We start from the raw sequence: 26052 nt of genomic DNA, 5'->3' as shown, positions 1-26052 counted from the left end.
AAATCCTCCCAAAAATTTCTGGTTCACCACCCACAAATCACTACTATATTGGAGACTCTTTAGAGTATAATAAGTGTTGGCCCAGGAGAGGTGAGTAAACATAACATACTCACCTCTTCTGGGGTTCCATTTATACTCTAGGGTCTAAAAAGACCCCAGAATATAATAGTCATTTGCGGGTGATGAAAGTAAAAAAATTCAGGTTTGGAGAATTAAAATTTTTGAAAATTTTTAAGGAACCTCGCTGGTGCACCCCAAATTTGAAGGGCTCAGCGGGCCACTGAGGCAACTGGTATCATTTACGAGTTTCAAAACGGCCCAAAAAAGACTTGGACCTACACTAAGACCACTATGGAGTAAAGGAGAGGTGAGTATGACTGTTTATTAGGTTATTTACCTCTCCTGAGCCCCTTTCTCTTATACTTTAGGGTCTGGAGAATCTGTATAATGATGGCAGTTCTGGATCAGATTGAAAAAGTTTGGTCGAAGGCTAATCTACCGGAATATTTGCAAGATGACTGTAGCAAGACTCAGACTTTGGCAGTACTGGGGTCCTGGGTTTGTATCTGACCAGTGAGTAATTACAGAATTGAAGAACTTTACTACTAATATGGCCCCGAAGCCCCATTTGTTACCTATGAAGGGCTCAGTTTGGAAGGCCAGAAATCTCATTCCTCTTCCTCACCGGTAGCTTTCAAACTCACATAACCCATACCACCGTAGTCAATGGATCTGTTGCCCCAATAGAGTCTGGCCGTCAGCGAGAGCTGGAGAAGACAGATGAATGAGAGTCCCGGCCTCTCTAGCTTCCCTCCACACAGGTAATAAACAGGGTTTTGGGAGGACCAGGGTGTATATTAGTAATAAATAGAGATGAGCGAGTAGTACTCGATCGAGTAGGTATTTGATCGAATACTACGGTATTCGAAATACTCGTACTCGATCGAGTACCACTCACTATTCGAATGTAAACGTTCGATGCAGAACCAGCATTGATTGGCCGAATGCTATACAGTCGGCCAATCAATGCTGGTTCTTCTCCTACCTTTAGAAGTCTTCTCTGTGCAGCTTCCCCGCAGCGTCTTCCGGCTCTTCATTCACTCTGCCAGGCATCGGGCCTGGGCAGAACCGACTGCGCATGTCCACATGTAGTGCGGACATGCGCAGTCAGCTCCACTGAAGCCCGATGCCTGGCAGAGTAAATTCAGAGCTGAAAGACGCCGCGGGGACGCTGCAAGGAGAAGACTTCTCGGAGTATCCAGCCCGACCCTCACTCATGGACTTGGTAAGTATAATTTGATCGAATGTTGCCTACCCCTGAAACGAGCATTTTCCCACCATAGACTATAATAGGGTTCGATATTCGATTCGAGTAGTCGAATATTGAGGGGCTACTCGAAACGAATATCGAACCTCGAACATTTTACTGTTCGCTCATCTCTAGTAATAAAGCTTAACCAACACAAAGAATGCACCAGAAGCTTCAGTCTTCTACAGATAATCCCTTTCAATGTGGTTCACCTTCAAGAAAACCTCTGTATGAAAAGTTGACCACATAATTCCTTTGCAAAACCTCCTCAAACTAAAGGCAAAAATATTACATTGTATAGAAGTAAAAAAAAATAAAAAATAAAAAATAAAAACATGGCTTCTTTCTTCTTCAAACAGTGCCCGATATGTACGTGGTTGAGTCTGGTATTGCCGTTTGGTTCCATTGAAGTTTATGGGGTTGAGCTGCAATACCACTAGTGGTAATGTTTTTGGGAAAAAAATCTTCCTTGCTCGGGAAAACGCCTTTAACTTCTACCAGCAAATCAAGAAAATAGGTAAAAAGTTGACTGTATTGTAAACGGCGGTAACATGACTATGTAACTCAATACCTCTAAAATATTCTCAAGCCCCACAAGAGACGTTTATTGGAAGTTTCTTCAATACGTTACTTTTCATTCCCCGACAAATCTCGACTTCCGAAGACGATGGCCTCCCCTTTGCTTTGTCTTTATATCGACTACAATTCAAAAACATCCCTGTCCCTTCCATCACGAGCGCCATCCAGAACATACATTGTTTTACAAATAAGTCGTATTTCAGAATAATATTCCCTTAATCTGCCGTAGCAATAAGGAAATACAACGTATTAGCGGCCGACCGGCGTGTTCCGAGGTGATAACTTCATCCATTTTTACATCTCAGAAGCCCGGAAAGAAAAATTGTCCTTTCCTGTGTGTTTCTAGTTATTATCAATCCCCCAGCAGAGATATTTCAGTGTGCTGTGTGTTGAATCTTGCTTTCTAATCACAAACCTAACAGTATTTACTATTCTCCTAAGCATAGCTCTCGGAGCCGAAGCGATGGAACGGCTCTGTAGAGGTCATGACCTTGTCGGAGCTGGAACCAATAACTGTATTTTTTGTGATAGGATGTTTATGTGAGGAACACATATATATATATATTTTAATATTATGTGCACATTTTTTCCATCAGATTGTTTCAGGGGCCTTAGCTTTCTGCTATATTTAGTCCCCCCGTACAATTGTCTCTCATGTCTTTTAGCTCAAATATCAATACGTTCGGCGGTGAAATACTGCGCTGAAGGGAGCTGTGTTATTGGCCATTGTGTTGTAATACATCATGGTGAATTTACTGCAAGCGATCGCTGGAGTGTACTTGTTTTCTAAGCTGTCTTTTCATGTGACTACTCACACACAAATGAAGCAATCGACTTCAATGCGTAGACGCCATATTTCACTCATCCGTAGGGAAATATGGGGGTTTGATCTATTTGGTTCTATGCAATGTAGATACAATGGACTGCTCAGGTTTCTATGCTCTCATTTCTCATTTAGACCTTCTTCATGGTTGGCGTTTGTTGAGCCACATAAAATATCTTCCAAAAATATCTAAAGACCAGTTGAAAAAAATTTTGTAAAAAATTTGTCTAAAGAGTAGAGATGAGCGAACAGTAAAATGTTCGAGGTTCGATATTCATTTTGAGTAGCCCCTCAATATTAGACTACTCGAATCGAATATCGAACCCTATTATAGTCTATGGGGGGAAAATGCTCGTTTCAGGGGTAGGCAATGTTCGATCAAATTATACTTGCCAAGTCCACGAGTGAGGGTTGGGCTGGATCCTCCGAGAAGTCTTCTCCGTGCAGCGTCCCCGCAGCATCTTCCGGCTCTGAATTCACTCTGCCAGGCATCGGGCCTGGGCAGAGCCGACTGCGCATGTCCGCACTACAAACGGGCATGCGCAGTCGGCTCTGCCTAGGCCTGATGCCTGGCAGAGTGAATTCAGAGCCGGAAGACGCCGCAGGGAAGCTGCACGGAGAAGACTTCTAAAGGTAGGAGAAGAACCAGCGTTGATTGGCCGACTGTATAGCATTCGGCCAATCAATGCTGTTTCTGCATCAAACTTTTCCATTCGAATATTGAGTGGTACTCGATCGAGTACGAATATTTCGAATACCGTAGTATTCGATCGAATACCTACTCGATCGAATACTACTCGCTCATCTCTACCAAAGAGTGCTGGAGTCAAGGTATATCTCCCCCAGGTTTCAACATATGCGTGGTCCAGAGCAAGTCTTGAGTAAGCCTCAGCCCAGTTGTGGGTCCTGGGTCATTACTGGACCATAAAAGGTTGCAGAGCCTGCACTTCAGGGCAGATCCTTGGAGCAAGAGGAGGTGCCTATGTCTGTCCTGATACTGTGAGTCTGGTGAGACCATATTATGCTCATTTTGTTGATTCGTGTGGCTGGTAGTACACCACATGTACAGTTAGAACTTATTGTTTAGTTAGAGCTCAGACGAGCAGGGTTTCATTGCACATTCTTTTGCATCAAGCTGAGGCTATATTTTATTTTGCTCCTTTTGTGTCTGTAATAAAGGTTTATTTATTTTGCAGTTTTTTCCTAAATAAACCTATTTTGTGTCCCTGTCTCTGACTGTTTGGGTCCACACCATTGCTGCTAATGAGCTACCTTCCCCACAAGGTGGAAAAAATATTCTCAAAAACAGTTGCAAAAGTTTTTGCAAAATTTTTTACTATGAATGAATAAGACCCTAAAAAAACTGCATAGTCAAATGAAAAATACCATTGGGAGTAATTTAGCAAGATCTAACCAGACAGAAATTTTCTCATGTTTCTGAGTTAGATAACTGCAATATTCCTTAAAAAATTCTACCGATTTCTAAAATGCATCCCCTTGTGCTTTAAAGTAATGTCTCCATTTGTTTGGCCACAGCTTCTTAATACAGTAATACATCACATCCTAAGTTTACAAAAAGTAATGCAGAAAATATCTGTCATCTCTGTATACCGGCCACCAAGACAACAGAGCTATAGAAAATGTTGCGAAAGAACTTTTTGTCCAGGACAATGGTGGTTTTCAGAACACATCATCTAAATTATTGATGAATAATGGAGAGATTAAAGAACAGGCTGGAACATTAAAAAATCATACAGTGGTCGCCTTAATCCCAATGACACTCACCTTGTGAACTATTGTGGAAAGAATTAGAAATCCGAGTGCAGTGCCTCAAGGAGACCCAAGGACACATAGAGTCTGTGTTCATGAGGAATTGAAGATTATTTCTCTATTAAGGCATATACTGTATCTCATAACGTTGTCAATCAATATAGGAGCTATACTGTGTATTTATAGGGATTGAGTACAATGCATATTAATGGAAACATTTTTTACTAGTTACTAGCAGAGTGTCCAGGCTTTGGGTATACGGGTATATTTAATTTTTTTGTGTGCAGTGGCCCCATAAGAAATGAACAGTTTTGCACTGTTCTATTTTGTTTGTTGTTTGTGTGTGTGTTGTCAAAACATGCCTAGTCAGATTGGAGATGGGTTTGGGTCTGCTGGGGAGTTTCAGCAGTGCATTGTTGTCCATGACATACCTTGTCAGAGTGGAGACAGACTTGGGTCTGGTGAGAGTTTTCATTAACTCAAGCAGCAGCCATGCATTTTTCTGCAACAGTGTTGCTATGGAAAAACAACATGATGTAAAGCTGTGTGTATGTCAAGACTGAAAAACCTGAGAGTTTACATTGGTCCATAAGCATGATGTGATCATGTGTATCTCAGTCTGGATATCAGCAAAAAATCTGTGGTCAGTTGTTATGGATACCTGGAGTAAAACTGTGTGTATGTGACCTTGTGTAACAGTGTCATCCACATTGACCTGTGATTTTAAAGCTGACCTACAGCAGTGAAGAAAAATGGCTGGGTTGTTATGGAAATCTGGCGTAAAGCTCTGTGCATGTGGAGACTAAGCGTTAACTAAGCGTTAACTCAAGCAGCAGCCATGCATTTTGCTGTAGCAGTGTTGCCATGGAAAAACAACATGATGTAAAGCTGTGTGTATGTCAAGACTGAAAAACCTGAGAGTTTACATTGGTCCATAAGTGTGATGTGATCATGTGTATCTCAGTCTGGATATCAGCGAAAAACCTGTGATCAGTTGTTGTGGATACCTGGAGTAAAACTGTACGTATGTGACCTTGTGTAACAGTGTCATACACAGTGACCTGCCCCTTTAAAGCTGACCTACAGCAGTGAAGAAAAAATCACTATGTTGTTATGGAAACCTGGAGTAAAACTATGTGTATGTGACCTTGTGTAACAGTGTCATCCACATCGACCTGTGATTTTAAAGCTTACCTACAGCAATGAAGAAAAATGGCTGGTTTGTTATGGAAATCTGGCGTAAAGCTCTGTGCAAGTGGAGACTAAGCGTCTGTGAGTTTCTATTGGCTGACAAGTGACATGTGACCACAGTATGGCAGTTGGAATACGAGTGAAAGACTTGCAGGCTCCTTTGGCAAAGGTAGGCCATTTTTTTGGAATACTGTATCTCAGGAACGATACCTCCAAGACAGTTGAGGCCCAGTCTGAAACCTTCCCGGAAACCTGGCGTATCTGTGTACCCAATTCGCTGAAGATCAGTCCAGTCATTAGGTCGTGCATAAAGAACAGATAGACAGTAACCCATTTTTATATATATATAAGAGATAAAAGATAAAGACAAAAAATCCAAAAATGTTATTTTTTCTTTAGTTAAAAAGTGGAAGTTCTGTAGGGAGATTTATGATGTCTACGTTTGGGTTGGGCTGAGGTTCTCCTCATGTCTATTGGATGATCCACTTGACCTTAGAAAAGGGGTGAAAAGGATGTGTCAAATTTGGCTAAGGGAACATAAGTGTCAATTTTTAAGCTTATTCGACTTTAAGACAATGATTTGGCCGAGAGCTACCTCTATCCACTCTGTAAACATGCATGCTTGCCTTAGCTGGGTATACATGTTTATTCAACAGGGGAGAAGGTGATAAGACAGCTGCTTATCGCCTGGGAGAACAGAGCTGGAATCCTTCATGCTTCATCTATAATTTCCTCCATGTCTTATGTCAGGTGGCTAGAGGAAAACTGCCATACATATGAAATAGTCGGAGGAGGATGCTAGTATCTTCCACCATTTATCTAATGTTCATGGAAAAATTAATAAACCTAGTAATACTAGCTGTGGTCTGTGTCTAAGTTCCAGCAAAATTGACAACATTTAGTCAGAAGTGTCCTTCTTTTGGAGGGACAGTTCTTACTTTTTATCAAAGTCCCCCCAGAAACTATCTAGTCCCTAACTGTATATTAGATTTCAGCACATGCAATATGTCCCAATTTGGTGCATTTTAGACCGAACAATGTTTATATTTAGATATTATTTGTGTTAGTTTTAATAAAAGCCTATTCACATATATATAGATCTGAAAAAATATTGTAAATGAGAAGGGGTAATGGCACTGTTGGCATAGAGTACTGTGTGGGAGCCACTGCTGAGAGGGGGGGCACTGTGGTGGGAGGGGGGCTGGGGAGGACCCGGATCAAAGTTTGCACCCGGGCACAGAAGACACAAATCAAATCAAATCAAATAGGCTTTATTGGCACGTCTGAATGGATATTTGGCATTGCCAAAGCTAGTAAAGTGTGTGTGTGGGGGGGGGGAGTTGGAGTCGAGGAGGAGAGTATGGGGGGGGGGGGTTTGGGATATAACAGTCCGTGGAGTCTTATCTTCCTCTTAGTTGGTGGCCGCTATATGGGGAGGTGGGGTGGGTGGTTTGGGGTATAACAGTCCGTGGAATCTCATCTTCCTCAGTTGGTGACCGCTATATGGGGAGGTGGGATGGGGCGGGTGGTTTGAGGTATAACAGACCGTGGAGTCTCATCTTCCTCTTGTTTGGTGACAGCTGGACACGTATTGGGCAGCGATCTCCACAGTGGTCTCTTGTTCTCCCAGTAGGATGTAGAGTTTCCTCTTCTTGTCTGCAGATATGAAGTCTGGGATGTGGGCAGAGAGTCTTTGGTAGTAGACGGCCCTCACAGCTTAGTATTTGGTGCAGTGTAGCAGGAAATGGACACTCGTTACGCCACTGGTTGGCTGGTCTTATATATATATGGCCACCTTCATCCTTGGACTCATTGCCATCTTCCATAGAAGCCTTGTCCTACATGAGTGGAGTCCGTGTTCTGCTCTCTGTCACCGTTACCCCCTGAAATAATTAGGTCACTTTCAAGACCAGCTCACAGGAACAGGAAGTGATGTCATGTGATGACAGATGCACACAGGAAGAAATATTATCTAGCAGAAGGTAGCAAGACAGTAATGTCCCTTGGCATTTAGATGGGACTACATTAGATACATGACAGACTAGAGAATTTCCCACTGAGTACAAAAATATTTAAAAAAAAATACATAAAAATGCTAAAAATTTTAATTTTGTCTTTATGTATAACCCAATACATAACAGTTTAAAACTTTGACTTTTGCTTAACTTTTTGTTTTATTTTCAACAGTCGTCTTCATCTTCGCATTTCCTTAATCACTCGGTTACTGATTGTCTCGCTTTCGCTTCCTCCACCTACAATTACAATTTCCTCCTCGCCGAATCGTCCAGAAGAACAACAGGAAAATAACAGAAGGTCGTGACCTTGACGTGTCCTCGATGCAGACAAAATAAAGCTTCCGAGACTTCAGATTCGTGACTCCGTCCCTATATACGTTACCTTATAAACAGCCCATTTCTAGATAAGCTCGAGATATTTTAAGCCTTCTTAAAGCTACGGCGCAATAAAGACCTATTTTTGAACCTCTGTAATACCTGCCAATATTCCAAAATTCATGAAAATTCCGACTTTACAAGACACTACATCATTAAACGTTCAGCCCGTACAGTAAGGGAGTCTGCTCGAAATACTTTGTAACCATAAGTTATTATCCAAAAATATTTTTCCTGCAGATAAAAAGAGTTGTCAATGGTCTATATTGAATGTCTCATAAGGGGTTCATTTATGGTTGAAAACTGAATAAAAGCAGCAAATTAAGAACAGATTTAACCATAGAAAAGCTGTAATCCAGTGAAGGTTTCCTTGGTGAATGAAGTATTGTTGTGCAGAATTAATCTCAATACTTGAGCAGTTAACCAGTCACATCTGTGGCCGAACATGATGTCTGTGCACAAAGACAGTTTGGCATTCAATAAAGCGCCGGCGATGGTTTACGCCATGTGTAGGTTCGCTGTATATCGATGAATTAAAATAACACTTCAACTATGTTACAGTCAGAAAGCCAGATGGGAGATAGGAGCCGAACGCTCTGCTTTCTATAAAGAGAAAATCGCAGCGAGATAAGCCCCGTCTGTGGAAAACAAAAACATTGCCGGTGAAGGAGAGACTGTGGTTCCAGTAGTGACTTGTGCGCTCCATTGTGTAAATTGTTGGACAGATCTACGGCATCCAAGCGCAGTCTGTTTCCGAGCTTTCAACACCATATAATAAAGCTTTATATACGAGCTGACGCTCTACGAGGGGTCCCCGCGCTTTGTTATTTTATTTACGCCGGTCGCCATTTTTAAAATATGAGGTTATAAGTATGGTCTTTAGTTGTAGAGTCAGGTCTGGGTTAGCTGGTCAGAGGGGGTCACGCGGTGAAAATCACAAGGTGGAACTTTCTGCAGTTAAAGAGGTCGTCTGTCTTAGGGCAACGGCGGGTTTATGTGATGTGTTTTTTGATCGATAAGGCATACAAAGATGTGTGGATTTTATAGAAAGACCCAATGCAGGGTTCAAAAAAGTGTGTGTTTTTGAGAACCGCATGCAGATATTCTACCAAAATGCATGGTTGAGCAAAAATATACCATGTAATCCTAGTTCACACCTGTGTTCGGGTTTCCGTTTATAGAGTCCACTTAAGGACTTAAGGTTCGGGGAGTCGCTTTAGGACCCCCTTCCCCCCTGGAATGAAAACCTATATGCATTAAAAAGTGGTTACCTGGGAAAACCGCGGACGCCATAGACTATAATGAGGTCCATGTAGTTTCCACTCCAGTGTCCAAATGAAACATGCAGAGTAAAAGAAAGTACTGAAAGCAATCTATTCTGTGAAAATCCTCTGTTATTCCTCCTGGAAACGTATTACTAAATTGACAACTGGGTGTAACCATTTCTTGGGCCGTTGTAAGCCCTACACAGACTAACACTGTCAGGGGCTGATGTTGTCAGCCAGTATTGAGGTATATAAGGGAATGTCCATTTTTTTCCATATGTGATCGAACTAATTCAGATCTAATCAGATTTGAGCCAAATTTTACAAAAGAACTCAAGAACATCCATTGAATCCATCCCTTCCACACCCCAGAAACTGCAAAGATGCTAGTCCACGCCCTCATAGTCTCCCGCTTAGATTACTGTAACATCCTTATCCATGGCCTACCAGCGAATACTCTCGTCCCCTCCAGTCCATCTTAAACTGTGCTGCTCACTTAATACACCTCTCCCCCCATTCTTCATCGGCCGCTCCCCTCTGCCAATCCCTTCATTGGTTACCCGTTGCCTAGCAAATAGAGTTCAAATTGCTAACTCTAACATACAAAGCCATCCACAACCTGTCCCCTCCATATATCTCTGACCTAATGTCCCGCTACCTGCCCACATGTAACCTCAGATCCTCCAAAGACCTCCTACTCCGCTCTTATCCACTCTTCACACAACCATCTCCAAGATTTCTCCCGTGCATCCCCCATGCTCTGGAACTCCTTACCAAGACACATAAGACTGACCCCCATAATCACAAGCTTCAAGAAGGCCCTGAAGACTCCCCTATTCAGGAAGGCCTACAACCTCCAATAACACTACTATCCAAGGGTTTTTATACTGACTGCCAGATTGGAGTCAGGAAGGATTTTTTTTTCCCTGAAATGGGGCAATTGGCATGAGCCTCATGAGGTTTTTTGCCTTCCCCTGGATCAACACTGTAGGGATTGTAGGGTTATAGGTTGGACTTGATGGACTGATGTCTTTATCCAACCTCATCTACTATGTAACTATGTACTATCACCACACCACCACCTGAACAGCCTCCCTTACCCTTTTGGATATTGGGGATGCCACCAACTCCCCTACTCCTTACGCTTTGAGTCCCTTGGTAATAAAACCGTATCACAAATGTTTGCCAATGGGAACTCCACTTCATGATGAATATTTGTCGGAACGAATCTAGTGGGGTTCACCGCAACGTCTGTAGTGTTTGCCCATCTCTATCCCAGAGGAGGAAGAGTTGTACAGTTTTGTTATTTTATTAGGAATCCATTATTTTCCTAAACCATGTTGCAGATTGTTTTTCCGCACCGCTAGATCCTCATTTTGTGCTGTTTTTGTCCCTTCCTGATAATTAATGAGTTGAGATGAAATTGCGACTCGACAAGCGCACCGTTTATCTTGTTGTTGTTTACCTTTGTGCTTACAGGCCAATCAAATACCCAACCTGACTTGTTTGCGAGCGGAGGGATGTACTCCGCCACGCTTCCATCGCTTTGCCTTGTTTATGTATTTATTCCACATCCCAAGTAACACTAATTTGGTTTTAGTTCTAAGGGATTACATCTGTTCTCTGATTTATTTAACATCATTTTCTTCTAGTTAGATATAGGATTCCGGTTCCATCTTATTTTTTATTTTTTTTTAGTAAGTTCTCATTAATTAAAATACATTTCTCAGCCTACCCCATGCTTGTGTTTTCCTTCCGTTATTCTCATTATACCAGTACTCATAATTAAAGGTTACAAGAGAAAATTTTTCCGACATGAAGAAAAAAAAAAAAAGAATTGCTTTCCAACTAAAAAAAAAACCAAAAAAAACCTTCCTTCTGCCCATTTCTGAGTATATAACGAGAATAATTACTGATGTGTGGATTAGAACAATAAGAATGTTCCATCCCACATTTTCTGCAATGAAGACTTAGATTTGTCAGGAAACATTTCGATAAAAAAAAAAAAAAAGGACTGTACGTGGGTAAAATAAAGAGACATGGCAAAGTTATTAACGAGAGAAGAGAATTTCAGAAAGTCAAGTTTATTTTTTTTAAAAAAATGTTCTATTTCACCATAAAATTTCTATTAAAAATATCAAAAATCGTGACGTTTTCACTCTGATCACTGACACTTCCTGTTCTGTAGAGATCAAGTCAGCTCACTATTATTACAATGGAAGGTAACACCTATACACGCATATATAACACAGGATCTATCATTCACAATAGATAAATAGTCTTCCTCTCCCTCCTTGCACATTGATCTTTACATAGGACACAGAGCATGCCCACAACAGTCTCCTATAATCATTGAAGGTTACATAGTTCACAGAGCATGGCCACAACAGTCTCCTATAACCATTGACGGTTACATATTTCACAGAGAATGCCCACAACAGTCTCCTATAGCCATTGAAGGTTACATAGTTCACAGAGAATGCCCACAACAGTCTCCTACAGCCATTGAAGGTTACATAGTTCACAGACAATGCCCACAACAGTCTCCTATAGCCATTGAAGGTTACATAGTTCACAGAGAATGCCCACAACAGTCTCCTATAGCCATTGAAGGTTACATAGTTCACAGAGAATGCCCACAACAGTCTCCTACAGCCATTGAAGGTTACATAGTTCACAGAGAATGCCCACAACAGTCTTCTACAGCCATTAAAGGTTACATAGTTCACAGAGCATGCCCACAACAGTCTCCTATAGCCATTGAAGGTTACATAGTTCACAGAGAATGCCCACAACAGTCTTCTACAGCCATTGAAGGTTACATAGTTCACAGAGCATGCCCACAACAGTCTCCTATAGCCATTGAAGGTTACATAGTTCACAGAGAATGCCCACAACAGTCTTCTACAGCCATTGAAGGTTACACAGTTCATAGAGAATGCCCACAACAGTCTCCTATAGTCATCAAAGGTTACATAGTAAATCTATGCCAGGTCTTGACTGGTATAGATTTCCATCCTGGCACATAGGCAACGCAAACGCAAACTGGGCATGGGATTCGCATGAAACCCATCCACTTTGCAGATACTGTACTGCTGCATTTCCAGCCTAAGGGGCCTTGGCCTAAGATTTGGTTGGGAAATGTGTCTTAAACAATTCCCCCCAATAAGTCATCCACAGTTGTTTCTAGGCCCTATTAAGTGCAGGTCAGACAAGATGGCCGCTCCCATAATTATTTACATTAAAAAAAAATATCAGAAAATGTGAAAATTTAAAAAGAAACAAAAAAACTAAAAAAATAGGTTTCACTATCTGATTTTGACTCTTAAAAGATCAATTTACATTTCTTTAAGAATCTTCTTTAATCTTCTTTAATCTTCTTTAAAATCTTTTAAGAATGAAAATCAGATAGTGAAACCTATTTTTTAGGGGTTTTTTTTTTAAATTTTCAAATTTTCTGATTTTTTTAATGTAAATAATTATGGGAGTGGCCATCTTGTCTGATCTGCACTTAATAGATCAAATATTTCTTATAACGTACTGATTTCTACCATCAAAGCCAATTACTTTTTAGATCTAAAATTCTGTATTCGTTTAGTGGCCAATTTTGTGATATAGATCCCCTAATAATAATCATATCATGGCTGCTTTCTTCTGGAAACACTGCCCCACCTGTCTATGTGTTGTGTCTGGTATTGCAGCTCAAATCCATTGAAGCGAATGAGAATAAACTGCAATACCACATGCAACCTGTACACAGATGTGGCTCTGCTATTGAGAAGCCAACTTGCACCCTTCACAATAATATAAGGGGGGTCCCAATTCCTGTTATATCCTGACGTGACAGCTTCCTAGTGGGAAAAATGATACCCATGACCTCCATTACGTGAGACAAGAAGAGTAGATTCTCTGCCGCCCTACTGCATAATACATCTGTTTACTTGCTCCGTAGGTAATATTACATTGCATATTTTACCTTCAATCTCTTCGTTCTGCCTATGTTTATTTCCAGGAATAAGACAAATGACAATTAAAATAATTATCATCCACTTTTCTAAACACTGTCCACCTGTCATCACAAATTACTATTTCCAGTTCAGCCATTCGGAAAGAACTATAGGAAACTAGTGCATAGGCAACTTTTTGTCCTCCAGAGTCATATATTTGAAGTTCTTATATGTTCTTTAATTGTATTTATATTTATCCAATTTTAATTAGTTTCATGAATCCATGTTCGTCCACAATATCCAAATTCTACAGACAAATCATAAAAAAATAATTAGACAAAAAGTGAACACTGAAAAATTAAAAATATAATATACGTACAAAACACCATGTCCGTCATAGATACAATAGAATGTGTTGTGGGGGATTGAAAAATATGATATGGCTAATCGGAGATGGTGGTGAAACAAGAAGGTACGTGATAGCAGTGGCGTAACTAAAGTCTTGTGGGCCCTGGTGCAATCTTTTGTCCGGGGCCCCCTACCTCATCCCTATAGTGAATTCTTGATAGTGATGGTTACGGGTGCTAAGGAGTTTAATCCTCCTTAGTGTGGTTAGGGGAATCTGTGGGTCTCCTTGGCTTATGGGCCAGATGGAAGCTGCAATCTCAATGCTGATGCCAGTGCTTATGGGCCCCCTAAGGCTCCTGGGCTCTGTTGCGACTGCACCCCAAGTTACACCTCTGCTTATTAGGGGAAAGAGAAGGAATAGTTGGGGGAAAAAGTAACCTTTAAATGGAGGCAAAATGGATCATGTGTCTCGTAGGCCTTACCTCTGTCCTACCATAGACATTGAATGGATCAGTTGATTGCATGTGTGACCACCGCTCCATTCAAACTTCTCGAGATATCAGGTTTAGTGATCCCAATCATGGGCCCCAACTATTGTACATGGGTGATAAATGTAATGGGATAACTTTTTGGCTGAGTATTCTGAATTTGGATGTTGGCCTTTCACCCATAAATGATGAAAGACCTTGAGGAATCTGACTAGGGTTTCCTTTGCTAGTCAGAAGATATAATTGTAAAGGATCACCTATTATTTATAAGGAACATATGGCCCAAAGAGCCAGTTCCAAGTGTGATTGTCGTCTTCTACTAAAGGGGTTGGCCCTTTCAGCTCATTACTGTGTCAGAGCCTGAGTCTACCGAAGGATCCTCCATTACTCTCATGGACCAGTTACCTTCTGTGATCCTATATAGATGTCTAGAGTAAGTTCCGGTATATTGTCTATGCATATACTATGTCTTATGAAGTATAGATATCTGAGAGTTGAAAAGAGCATTTGACATATCTTCATCCATTGGGTGAAAAAAATTTGCTTAGTCAAAATGATAAAATTGCTTTGATGCAAATTTATATGGGCTAATACTATACCGAAAAACCACAAAAAGAACTTTTGGCCATCACCGATTTCAACATTTGAAGTCTACATTGTAGACTTGCTTTTCATCATACTGGGAAAACCGGTTACGACAGATAATTCTCGTTTTCGGACATCTTCAAAATAGTTTATGATCATTAGAGAACGGGTGAAACTATGACATATAATAATTGTTCCCAGGTTTATAGAACGAGGAACTCAACCTCGGAACGTAATAGTATCCTTCACCCCTAACAGGATACATGCTGCTATTTTAATTAATAGAACATTCCTCTCCATAGTATACACATACTTCCCACATAAATCGTTTCTACGGACGATCTCTATTAATAATTGAAGTGTTTGTTCATGTGGCAGTTCTTCTCTCCTTAGTCCCTTGCAAGCCATGGTCATTTTTTACCGGATTCCTACAGAGATAGTTAAACCAGGAAATTCAAAGCTCACCAATGAAGTGAGTTATGAAGGTTTCCTGTACAGCTAGAAATAGGATATATTGTAAAATACTCCTGAAATATTTGTCCTTGAAGACAATCTCTGTCCATGTGCCCCATGGCCAAAATTATATTTCCCCTTACAAAATTATGTTTGATGTGAGCTGGATCCATGGCAATTGGCTGACTCTTGGGCATCTCCAATTGGAAAGGTGATGTCTCTGATCACCCTTTTCGATACCACATACAGAAGTCAGGAGATAACTTTGGTTGGGCAGGAGAAAACCTTGGTATAAATGGTCATCTTGAGATATCTGGAGACAATACAAAAGGTAATACATATGTCGGATATACTGGCATAGTACCTACGTGCTAGTCCTTGAAGACAACCTCCATCCATGTACCCTATGGATCAAATTGCAAGTGTATGACTTGATCTCGATCTGTGGCAAACAGTTGACTACTGGACATCTCCAACTGGGAAGGGGTTAGTCTAAAAAAAGGATTGTGTGAATGAGTCTCAGTTCTCGAGATCTCCTTATAGTGACAAGGGGGTGGAGAAGCTGGATCCATGGCAATTGGTTGATTCTTGGACATCTCCAATTGGAAAGTTGAGGTCTCTGATCACCCTTTTCGATACCACATACAGAAGTCAGGAGATAACTTTGGTTGGTCAGGAGAAAACCTTGGTAAAAATGGTCATCTTGAGATATCTGGAGACAGTACAAAAGGTAATACATATGTGGGATATACTGGCATAGTACCTATGTGCTAGTCCTTGAAGACAACCTCCATCCATGTATCGTATGGATCAAATTGCAAGTGTATGACTTGATCTCGATCTGTGGCAAACAGTTGACTCCTGGACATCTCCAACTGGGAAGGGGGTAGTCTAAAAAAAGGATTGTGTGAATGAGTCTAAGTTCTCGAGATCTCGTTATAGTGACAAGGGGGTGGAGAAGCTTGCTACTCATCACAGATCCTTCTAGAATTCATTGGAGGTCCCGATTAAGAGATTCAATCTTACATTCTCACATCTATATGATGATAGTTTAAGGAGAAACGTTCTTCGGATAGTCACACAACCAATTTTCACCATTCAACTCAATCATAGTCCCAAAACTAGAGTTGGTGGTTACTAAATTGACCCTACCTTCCACTCAATCCACCTGAGGACATTATTGCTGAGCAGAGCTTCCATTTTAAAGAAACACTATACCCATTAATGAAATCTAAAAGCACCTAAGGAAACATAATGCTCCTCACTTTTGTTGGTCTGAAGAATCTTCTTCATGATCTTGAAAAAAAAGGGTCAATCTCCTGCTCAGCAGTTCCATTTTTGGCCACAGACTGGCATGGGGGGTGTTTTATCCAAGGTGGGTGGACTTTGATGAGCCTTTTGCACAGTTGCTCAGTTGTTCTCGAAATTCCCACAGAAGCAATGGAGCATGGTGGCAGTTGTAGTTTCATGACAACTGGAGGCCTGAAGGTTGTTGTTCCTTGGGCTAGATCATAAGAGTAAGATAAGATAAGATAAGATAATCCTTTAATAGTCCCACCTTGGGGAAATTTCAGAGAAACCTTAAAAATAGTTTCCCCGGTGATCCTAAGGTTTGGGGTTCTCAGAGCCAGTTCAGACTGGCTGTTACAAGCTTTAGTTCACCATGTATTGTGAATTTTTCCGAAAACAAAGCATTGGTCTAAATGTTCACAATTTGAAGAAAAATGTTCTTTTTCCATTCCAATATTAATTAATTGAAGCGCAGTATAATTATGTAAAATTCTGTAAATGAATGCAATAAAAGTAAGACTGCAGAAGATTCCCTATCCTTCCAAGTTGTCTAATAGGATCATAAGCGCTAAAACTCAAATTTCATAAGCTTGAGGCAATGGTTTTATATACTTGAGCGGACAGAATTTCCAAATGTGGAGGATAACAATGCAGAGTCAGATTCCGCTAAGTAGTGAGCCATCTGCTTTGGTGATTGATGGCTGTACTAAAATCTATTATCTTTTCCTTGGGCTTTGCTGAATGTGATCACTGGTTAAACAGAGACAAAAATTCTAGATTAATGGGATTTTGTGAGAAAAACAACAAAAGGGGTTCCAAATTTATGAGCAAATTTGTCAAAAGTATAAAAAAAAATTCAATGATGAACAAATTAGTAATAAACTCCTCCCATTTGGAAAATTGTTGGATTACTTGTCTCTGATTGGGTCAGATAGTGAGTTGTGAAGGACAGGGGTGGAGCTAAGCCAATACTAAATATTATACAGAAATCATGTTTACAAAGTTTTTGTTTTTACCTAAAATTGTCCAGGGTTGTAAATATTTGACAACCTCTGCATTTAAAGGAGTTGTCCACTTTGATTGACGTGTTTTTAATTGAAGGATTCCTTGTCTGTAAGCAACCACAAACTGATCGCAGTAATCAGCAGTAGTTAGAGGAGTAACCAGTGGCGTAACTAGGAATGGCGGGGCCCCAAGGCAAACATTTGTCTAGACCACCCTTCCCACCCTCTGACTGACCCCAGAGTATAATAATCAGAGACCAAGGGGAGGATACAAACATAAAAAGCACTGTTACTCACCTCTCCTGGGCTCCGGTGCTCTCCCTGCTGATGTAGGCCATCTTCAATGATGGAAGAGATGTCACTTGAGCTGGAACTGCGTCACGACGCATTATGACTAGAGATGAGCGAACAGTGTTCTATCGAACTCATGTTCGATCGGATATTAGGCTGTTCGGCATGTTCGAATCGAATCGAACACCGCGTGGTAAAGTGCGCCATTACTCGATTCCCCTCCCACCTTCCCTGGCGCCTTTTTTGCTCCAATAACAGCGCAGGGTAGGTGGGACAGGAACTACGACACCGGTGACGTTGAAAAAAGTAGGCAAAACCCATTGGCTGCCGAATACATGTGACCTCTAATTTAAAAGAACAGCGCCGCCCAGGTTCGCGTCATTCTGAGCTTGCAATTCACCGAGGACGGAGGTTTCCGTCCAGCTAGCTAGGGCTTAGATTCTGGGTAGGCAGGGACAGGCTAGGATAGGAAGGAGAAGACAAACACAACAGCTCTTGTAAGAGCTAAATTCCAGGGAGAAGCTTGTCAGTGTAACATGGCACTGACGGGCTCAATCGCCTCAACCCAGCTTTCCGCGGATCCTGAATGGAATACACTGACAGTGTATTCCCGTATACCCGATATATACCCCCGATACCCGTTCCAACGGTGTGCCCCCCCACCTTCACCCCAGAAATACCCTGCAAGTCCCCTAGCAATAGAATTGGGGCTATATACACCCACTATTTTTGCTACTGCCATACAGTGCCATTGTCTCACTGGGAATTCAAAGAATATATTGGGCTTACATATAACTTCAATTCCAGGGAGAAGCTTGTCAGTGTAACGTGGCACTGACGGGCTCAATCGCCGCAATCCAGCTTTCCCAGGATCCTGAATGGAACACACTGACAGTGTATTCCCGTATACCCCATATATACACCCCAAATCCCCGTTCCAACGGTGTGCCCCCCCACCTTCACCTCAGAAATACCCTGCAAGTCCCCTAGCAATAGAATTGGGGCTATATACACCCACTATTTTTGCTACTGGTATACAGTGCCATTGTCTGACTGGGAATTCAAAGAATATATTGGGGTTACAAATACCCTCATTTCTTGCTACTGCCATATAGTGCCAGTTTCTGACTGGTAATTCAAAGAATATATTGGGGTTATAAATACCCTCATTTCTTGCTACTGGTATACAGTGCCATTGTCTGACTGGGAATTCAAAGAATATATTGGGGTTATAAATACCCTCATTTCTTGCTACTGGTATATAGTGCCATTGTCTGACTGGGAATTCAAAGAATATATTGGGGTTACAAATACCCTCATTTCTTGCTACTGCCATATAGTGCCAGTTTCTGACTGGTAATTCAAAGAATATATTGGGGTTACGTGCACCCACAATTTTTGCTACTGGTATATAGTGCCATTGTCTGACTGGGAATTCAAAGAATATATTGGGGTTACAAATACCCTCATTTCTTGCTACTGGTATATAGTGCCATTGTCTGACTGGGAATTCAAAGAATATATTGGGGTTACAAATACCCTCATTTCTTGCTACTGCCATATAGTGCCAGTTTCTGACTGGTAATTCAAAGAATATATTGGGGTTACGTGCACCCACAATTTTTGCTACTGGTATATAGTGCCATTGTCTGACTGGGAATTCAAAGAATATATTGGGGTTACAAATACCCTCATTTCTTGCTACTGCCATATAGTGCCAGTTTCTGACTGGTAATTCAAAGAATATATTGGGGTTATAAATACCCTCATTTCTTGCTACTGGTATATAGTGCCATTGTCTGACTGGGAATTCAAAGAATATATTGGGGTTATAAATACCCTCATTTCTTGCTACTGGTATATAGTGCCATTGTCTGACTGGAAATTCAAAGAATATATTGGGGTTACAAATACCCTCATTTCTTGCTACTGCCATATAGTGCCAGTTTCTGACTGGTAATTCAAAGAATATATTGGGGTTATAAATACCCTCATTTCTTGCTACTGGTATATAGTGCCATTGTCTGACTGGGAATTCAAAGAATATATTGGGGTTACAAATACCCTCATTTCTTGCTACTGGTATATAGTGCCATTGTCTAACTGGGAATTCAAAGAATATATTGGGGTTACAAATACCCTCATTTCTTGCTACTGGTATATAGTGCCATTGTCTGACTGGGAATTCAAAGAATATATTGGGGTTACGTGCACCCACAATTTTTGCTACTGGTATATAGTGCCATTGTCTGACTGGGAATTCAAAGAATATATTGGGGTTACAAATACCCTCATTTTTTGCTACTGGTATATAGTGCCATTGTCTGACTGGGAATTCAAAGAATATATTGGGGTTACAAATACCCTCATTTCTTGCTACTGCCATATAGTGCCATTGTCTGACTGGGAATTCAAAGAATATATTGGGGTTACAAATACCCTCATTTCTTGCTACTGGTATATAGTGCCATTGTCTGACTGGGAATTCAAAGAATATATTGGGGTTACAAATACCCTCATTTCTTGCTACTGCCATATAGTGCCAGTTTCTGACTGGTAATTCAAAGAATATATTGGGGTTACGTGCACCCACAATTTTTGCTACTGGTATATAGTGCCATTGTCTGACTGGGAATTCAAAGAATATATTAGGGTTACGTGCACCCACAATTTTTGCTACTGGTATATAGTGCCAATTTCTAACTGGGAATTCAAAATGCGCAAGGCTCCCAGAAAGGGACGTGGACGAGGCCGTGGGCGAGGTCGGGGGAATGGTTCTGGGGAGCAAGGTAGCAGTGAAGCCACAGGGCGTCCCGTGCCTACTCCTGTGGGGCAGCAAGCATTGCGCCACTCCACAGTGCCAGGGTTGCTTGCCACATTAACTAAACTGCAGGGTACAAACCTTAGTAGGCCCGAGAACCAGGAACAGGTCTTGCAATGGCTGTCAGAGAAGGCTTACAGCACATTGTCCAGCAGCCAGTCAGACTCTGCCTCCTCTCCTCCTATTACCCAACAGTCTTGTCCTCCTTCCTCCCAAAATTCCCAAGCTTCACAGAACAATAACCCCAACTGTCCCTGCTCCCCAGAGCTGTTCTCCGCTCCTTTCATTGTCCCTCAACCTGCCTCTCCACGTCACGATTCCACGAACCTAACAGAGGAGCATCTGTGTCCAGATGCTCAAACACTAGAGTCTCCTCCATCTCCGTTCGATTTGGTGGTGGATGACCAGCAACCCACCCTCATCGACGATGATGTGACGCAGTTGCCGTCAGGGCATCCAGTTGACCGGCGCATTGTGCGGGAGGAGGAGATGAGACAGGAGTTGGAAGAGGAAGTGGTGGATGATGAGGACACTGACCCGACCTGGACAGGGGGGTGTCAAGCGGGGAAAGTAGTGTGGATGTTGAGGCAGGTGCAGCACCAAAAAGGGTAGCTAGAGGCAGAGGCAGAGGTCAGCAGCTTAGGCGAAGCCAGGCCACACCCGGAATATCCCAAGATGTTCCAGTTCGTACCCAGCCCCGAAAAACTCCCACCTCGAGGGCACGTTTCTCGAAGGTGTGGAGTTTTTTCAAGGAATGCGCCGAGGACAGATATAGTGTTGTCTGCACAATTTGCCTCTCGAAATTGATTAGGGGCTCTGAGAAGAGCAACCTGTCCACCACTTCAATGCGCCGTCATTTGGAATCCAAGCACTGGAATCAGTGGCAGGCAGCAACGGCAGGACAAAGGCCGCCTGCCGTTCACGCCACTGCCACTGCCTCTGCCACTGCCTCTGCCTCTGCCACTGCCACTGCTGACTGTGCTGGCGATGCACTCCAGAGGATGAGCCAGGACACCACTTCATCTGCCTCCGCCACTTTGTTGACTTCTCCCTCATCCTCCCCTGTTCCTGTCTTATCTCCTTCTCCTGCACCATCAAAGGCACCATCAGGCGCTTCTTTACAACAACCCACCATCTCTCAGACATTGGAGCGACGGCAGAAATACACTGCTAACCACCCACACGCGCAAGCCTTGAACGCCAACATCGCTAAACTGCTGGCCCAGGAGATGTTGGCGTTCCGGCTTGTTGAAACTCCCGCCTTTCTGGACCTGATGGCAACTGCGGCACCTCGCTATGCCGTCCCTAGCCGTCACTACTTCTCCCGGTGTGCCGTCCCCGCCTTGCACCAGCACGTGTCACTCAACATCAGGCGGGCCCTTAGTTCCGCGCTTTGCACAAAGGTCCACTTGACCACCGACACGTGGACAAGTGCATGCGGACAGGGATGCTACATTTCACTGACGGCACACTGGGTGAATGTAGTTGAGGCTGGGACTGCTTCCCAAACTGGCCCGGTGTACCTCGTCTCCCCGCCTAACATTCCTGGCAGGGACACGAGAAGAACACCCCCCTCCTCCTCCTCCTCTACCGCCTCCTCCTCCGCCACCGCCTCCTCCTCCGCCACCGCCTCCTCCTCCGCTGTTAGATTGACCCCAGCTACGAGTTGGAAACGTTGCAGCACTGGCGTTGGTAGACGTCAGCAGGCTGTGCTGAAGCTGATCAGCTTGGGGGACAGACAGCACACTGCCTCCGAGGTGAGGGATGCCCTCCTCGATGAGACGGCAATATGGTTTGAGCCGCTGCACCTGGGCCCAGGCATGGTCGTTTGTGATAACGGCCGGAACCTGGTAGCAGCTCTGGAGCTTGCTGGACTCCAACATGTTCCATGCCTGGCCCACGTCTTCAACCTAGTGGTGCAACGTTTCCTAAAGAGCTACCCCAATGTTCCACAGCTACTGGTGAAAGTGCGGCGCATGTGCGCCCACTTTTGCAAGTCGACAGTAGCCGCTGCTAGCTTAAAATCTCTCCAGCAACGCCTGCATGTGCCACAACACCGGCTTTTGTGCGACGTCCCCACACGCTGGAACTCAACGTTTCAGATGTTGAATAGAGTGGTTGAGCAGCAGAGACCTTTGATGGAATACCAGCTACAAAACCCTAGGGTGCCACAAAGTCAGCTGCCTCAGTTTCACATCCATGAGTGGCCATGGATGAGAGACCTTTGTGACATCCTACGGGTCTTTGAGGAGTCCACAAGGAGGGTGAGCTCTGAGGATGCGATGGTGAGCCTTACAATCCCGCTCTTGTGTGTTCTGAGAGAATCCCTGATTGACATCAGGGATAACTCAGATCACACAGAGGAGTTAGGGATAGCATCCGATCCGTCACAGCTGGAGAGTAGGTCCACACATCTGTCCGCTTCATCGCGTTTAATGGAGGAGGAGGAGGAGGAGGAGGAGGAGGAGGAGGAAGAAGAGTTGTCCGATGATGTGATGGTGATACAGGAGGCTTCCGGGCAACTTCGAATCGTCCCATTGTTGCAGCGCGGATGGGTAGACATGGAGGATGAGGAGGAAATGGAGATTGAACTTTCCGGTGGGGCCAGAGGAGTCATGCCAACTAACACTGTGGCAGACATGGCTGAGTTCATGTTGGGGTGCTTTACAACCGACAAGCGTATTGTCAAAATCATGGAGGACAACCAGTACTGGATCTTTGCTATCCTTGACCCCCGGTATAAAAACAACATCTCGTCTTTTATTCCGGTAGAGGGGAGGGCCAATCGCATCAATGCTTGCCACAGGCAATTGGTGCAGAATATGATGGAGATGTTTCCAGCATGTGACGTTGGCGGCAGGGAGGGCAGTTCCTCCAGTAGGCAACCAAGTTCTCACCGGTCCACACAAACGAGGGGCACATTGTCTAAGGTCTGGGACACCTTGATGGCACCCCCTCGCCAAAGTGCCGCCACGGAGGGTCCTAGTGTCACCAGGCGTGAGAAGTATAGGCGCATGTTGCGGGAATACCTTTCCGACCACAGCCCTGTCCTCTCCGACCCCTCTGCGCCCTACACGTATTGGGTGTCAAAGTTGGACCTGTGGCTTGAACTTGCCCTATATGCCTTGGAGGTGCTGTCCTGTCCTGCCGCCAGCGTCCTATCTGAGAGGGTGTTCAGTGCAGCCGGTGGCATCATCACTGACAAGCGCACCCGTCTGTCAGCTGAGAGTGCCGACCGGCTCACTTTGATAAAAATGAACCACCACTGGATAGAGCCTTCATTTTTGTGCCCACCTGTGTAAAGCACCCCAACATGAAACTCCATGTCTGTACTCAACCTCTCCAATTCCTCCGCATCCTCATACTCATCCACCATAAGCGTTGCACAATTCTGCTAATACTAAGCTCCCTCCACCCTGATTTCCCCCAACTCTGCTGGTTAGAGGCTCCCTCCACCCTGCTTTCCCACAACTCTGCTGGTTAGAGGCTCCCTACACCCTGCTTTCCCACAACTCTGCTGGTTAGAGGCTCCCTCCACCCTGCTTTCCCACAACTCTGCTGGTTAGAGGCTCCCTCCACCCTGATTTCCACCAACTCTGCTGGTTAGAGGCTCCCTCCACAATGAATTGGTCCAAACTGGGCTGTTTAGAGGCTCCCTCCACCATGAATTGGTCCAAACTGGGGTTTTTAGAGGCTCCCTCCACCATGAATTGGTCCAAACTGGGGTTTTTAGAGGCTCCCTCCACCATGAATTTGCCCAAACTGGGCTGTTTAGAGGCTCCCTCCACCATGAATTTGCCCAAACTGAGCTGTTTAGAGGCTCCCTCCACCATGAATTGGTCCAAACTGGGGTTTTTAGAGGTTCCCTCCACCATGAATTGGTCCAAACTGGGCTGTTTAGAGGCTCCCTCCACCCTGATTTCCACCAACTCTGCTGGTTAGAGGCTCCCTCCACCATGAATTGGTCCAAACTGGGCTGGTTAGAGGCTCCCTCCACCATGAATTTGCCCAAACTGAGGTTTTTAGAGGCTCCCTCCACCATGAATTGGTCCAAACTGGGGGTTTTAGAGGCTCCCTCCACCATGAATTGGTCCAAACTGGGGTTTTTAGAGGCTCCCTCCACCATGAATTTGCCCAAACTGGGCTAGTTAGAGGCTCCCTCCACCATGAATTGGTCCAAACTGGGGTTTTTAGAGGCTCCCTCCACCATGAATTGGTCCAAACTGGGGTTTTTAGAGGCTCCCTCCACCATGAATTTGCCCAAACTGGGCTGTTTAGAGGCTCCCTCCACCATGAATTGGTCCAAACTGGGGTTTTTAGAGGCTCCCTCCACCATGAATTGGTCCAAACTGGGGTTTTTAGAGGCTCCCTCCACCATGAATTTGCCCAAACTGGGCTGTTTAGAGGCTCCCTCCACCATGAATTTGCCCAAACTGGGCTGTTTAGAGGCTCCCTCCACCATGAATTGGTCCAAACTGGGGTTTTTAGAGGCTCCCTCCACCATGAATTGGTCCAAACTGGGCTGTTTATAGGCTCCCTCCACCATGAATTGGTCCAAACTGGGGTTTTTAGAGGCTCCCTCCACCATGAATTGGTCCAAACTGGGGTTTTTAGAGGCTCCCTCCACCATGAATTTGCCCAAACTGGGCTGTTTAGAGGCTCCCTCCACCATGAATTTGCCCAAAATGAGCTGTTTAGAGGCTCCCTCCACCATGAATTGGTCCAAACTGGGGTTTTTAGAGGCTCCCTCCACCATGAATTGGTCCAAACTGGGCTGGTTAGAGGCTCCCTCTACCCTGATTTCCACCAACTCTGCTGGTTAGAGGCTCCCTCCACCATGAATTGGTCCAAACTGGGCTGTTTAGAGGCTCCCTCCACCATGAATTGGTCCAAACTGGGGTTTTTAGAGGCTCCCTCCACCATGAATTGGTCCAAACTGGGCTGTTTAGAGGCTCCCTCCACCATGAATTGGTCCAAACTGGGGTTTTTAGAGGCTCCCTCCACCATGAAGTGGTCCAAACTGGGGTTTTTAGAGGCTCCCTCCACCATGAATTGGTCCAAACTGGGGTTTTTAGAGGCTCCCTCCACCATGAATTTGCCCAAACTGGGCTGTTTAGAGGCTCCCTCCACCATGAATTTGCCCAAACTGGGCTGTTTAGAGGCTCCCTCCACCATGAATTGGTCCAAACTGGGTTTTTTAGAGGCTCCCTCCACCATGAATTGGTCCAAAATGGGCTGTTTAGAGGCTCCCTCCACCATGAATTGGTCCAAACTGGGGTTTTTAGAGGCTCCCTCCACCATGAATTGGTCCAAACTGGGGGTTTTTAGAGGCTCCCTCCACCATGAATTTGCCCAAACTGGGGTTTTTAGAGGCTCCCTCCACCATGAATTTGCCCAAACTCTGCTGGTTAGAGGCTCAATCCACCCTGATTTTCAAAACAAATGTTGGTGCCAACCTCAACTTACTACAAGGGCCAAATTCACTGCTGGTGACAAGC

The sequence above is a fragment of the Leptodactylus fuscus genome, chromosome 9, assembly GCF_031893055.1.
Source record: "Leptodactylus fuscus isolate aLepFus1 chromosome 9, aLepFus1.hap2, whole genome shotgun sequence".
Classification (NCBI taxonomy): Eukaryota; Metazoa; Chordata; class Amphibia; order Anura; family Leptodactylidae; genus Leptodactylus; species Leptodactylus fuscus.
Note: the sequence above shows the minus strand (reverse complement) of the source record.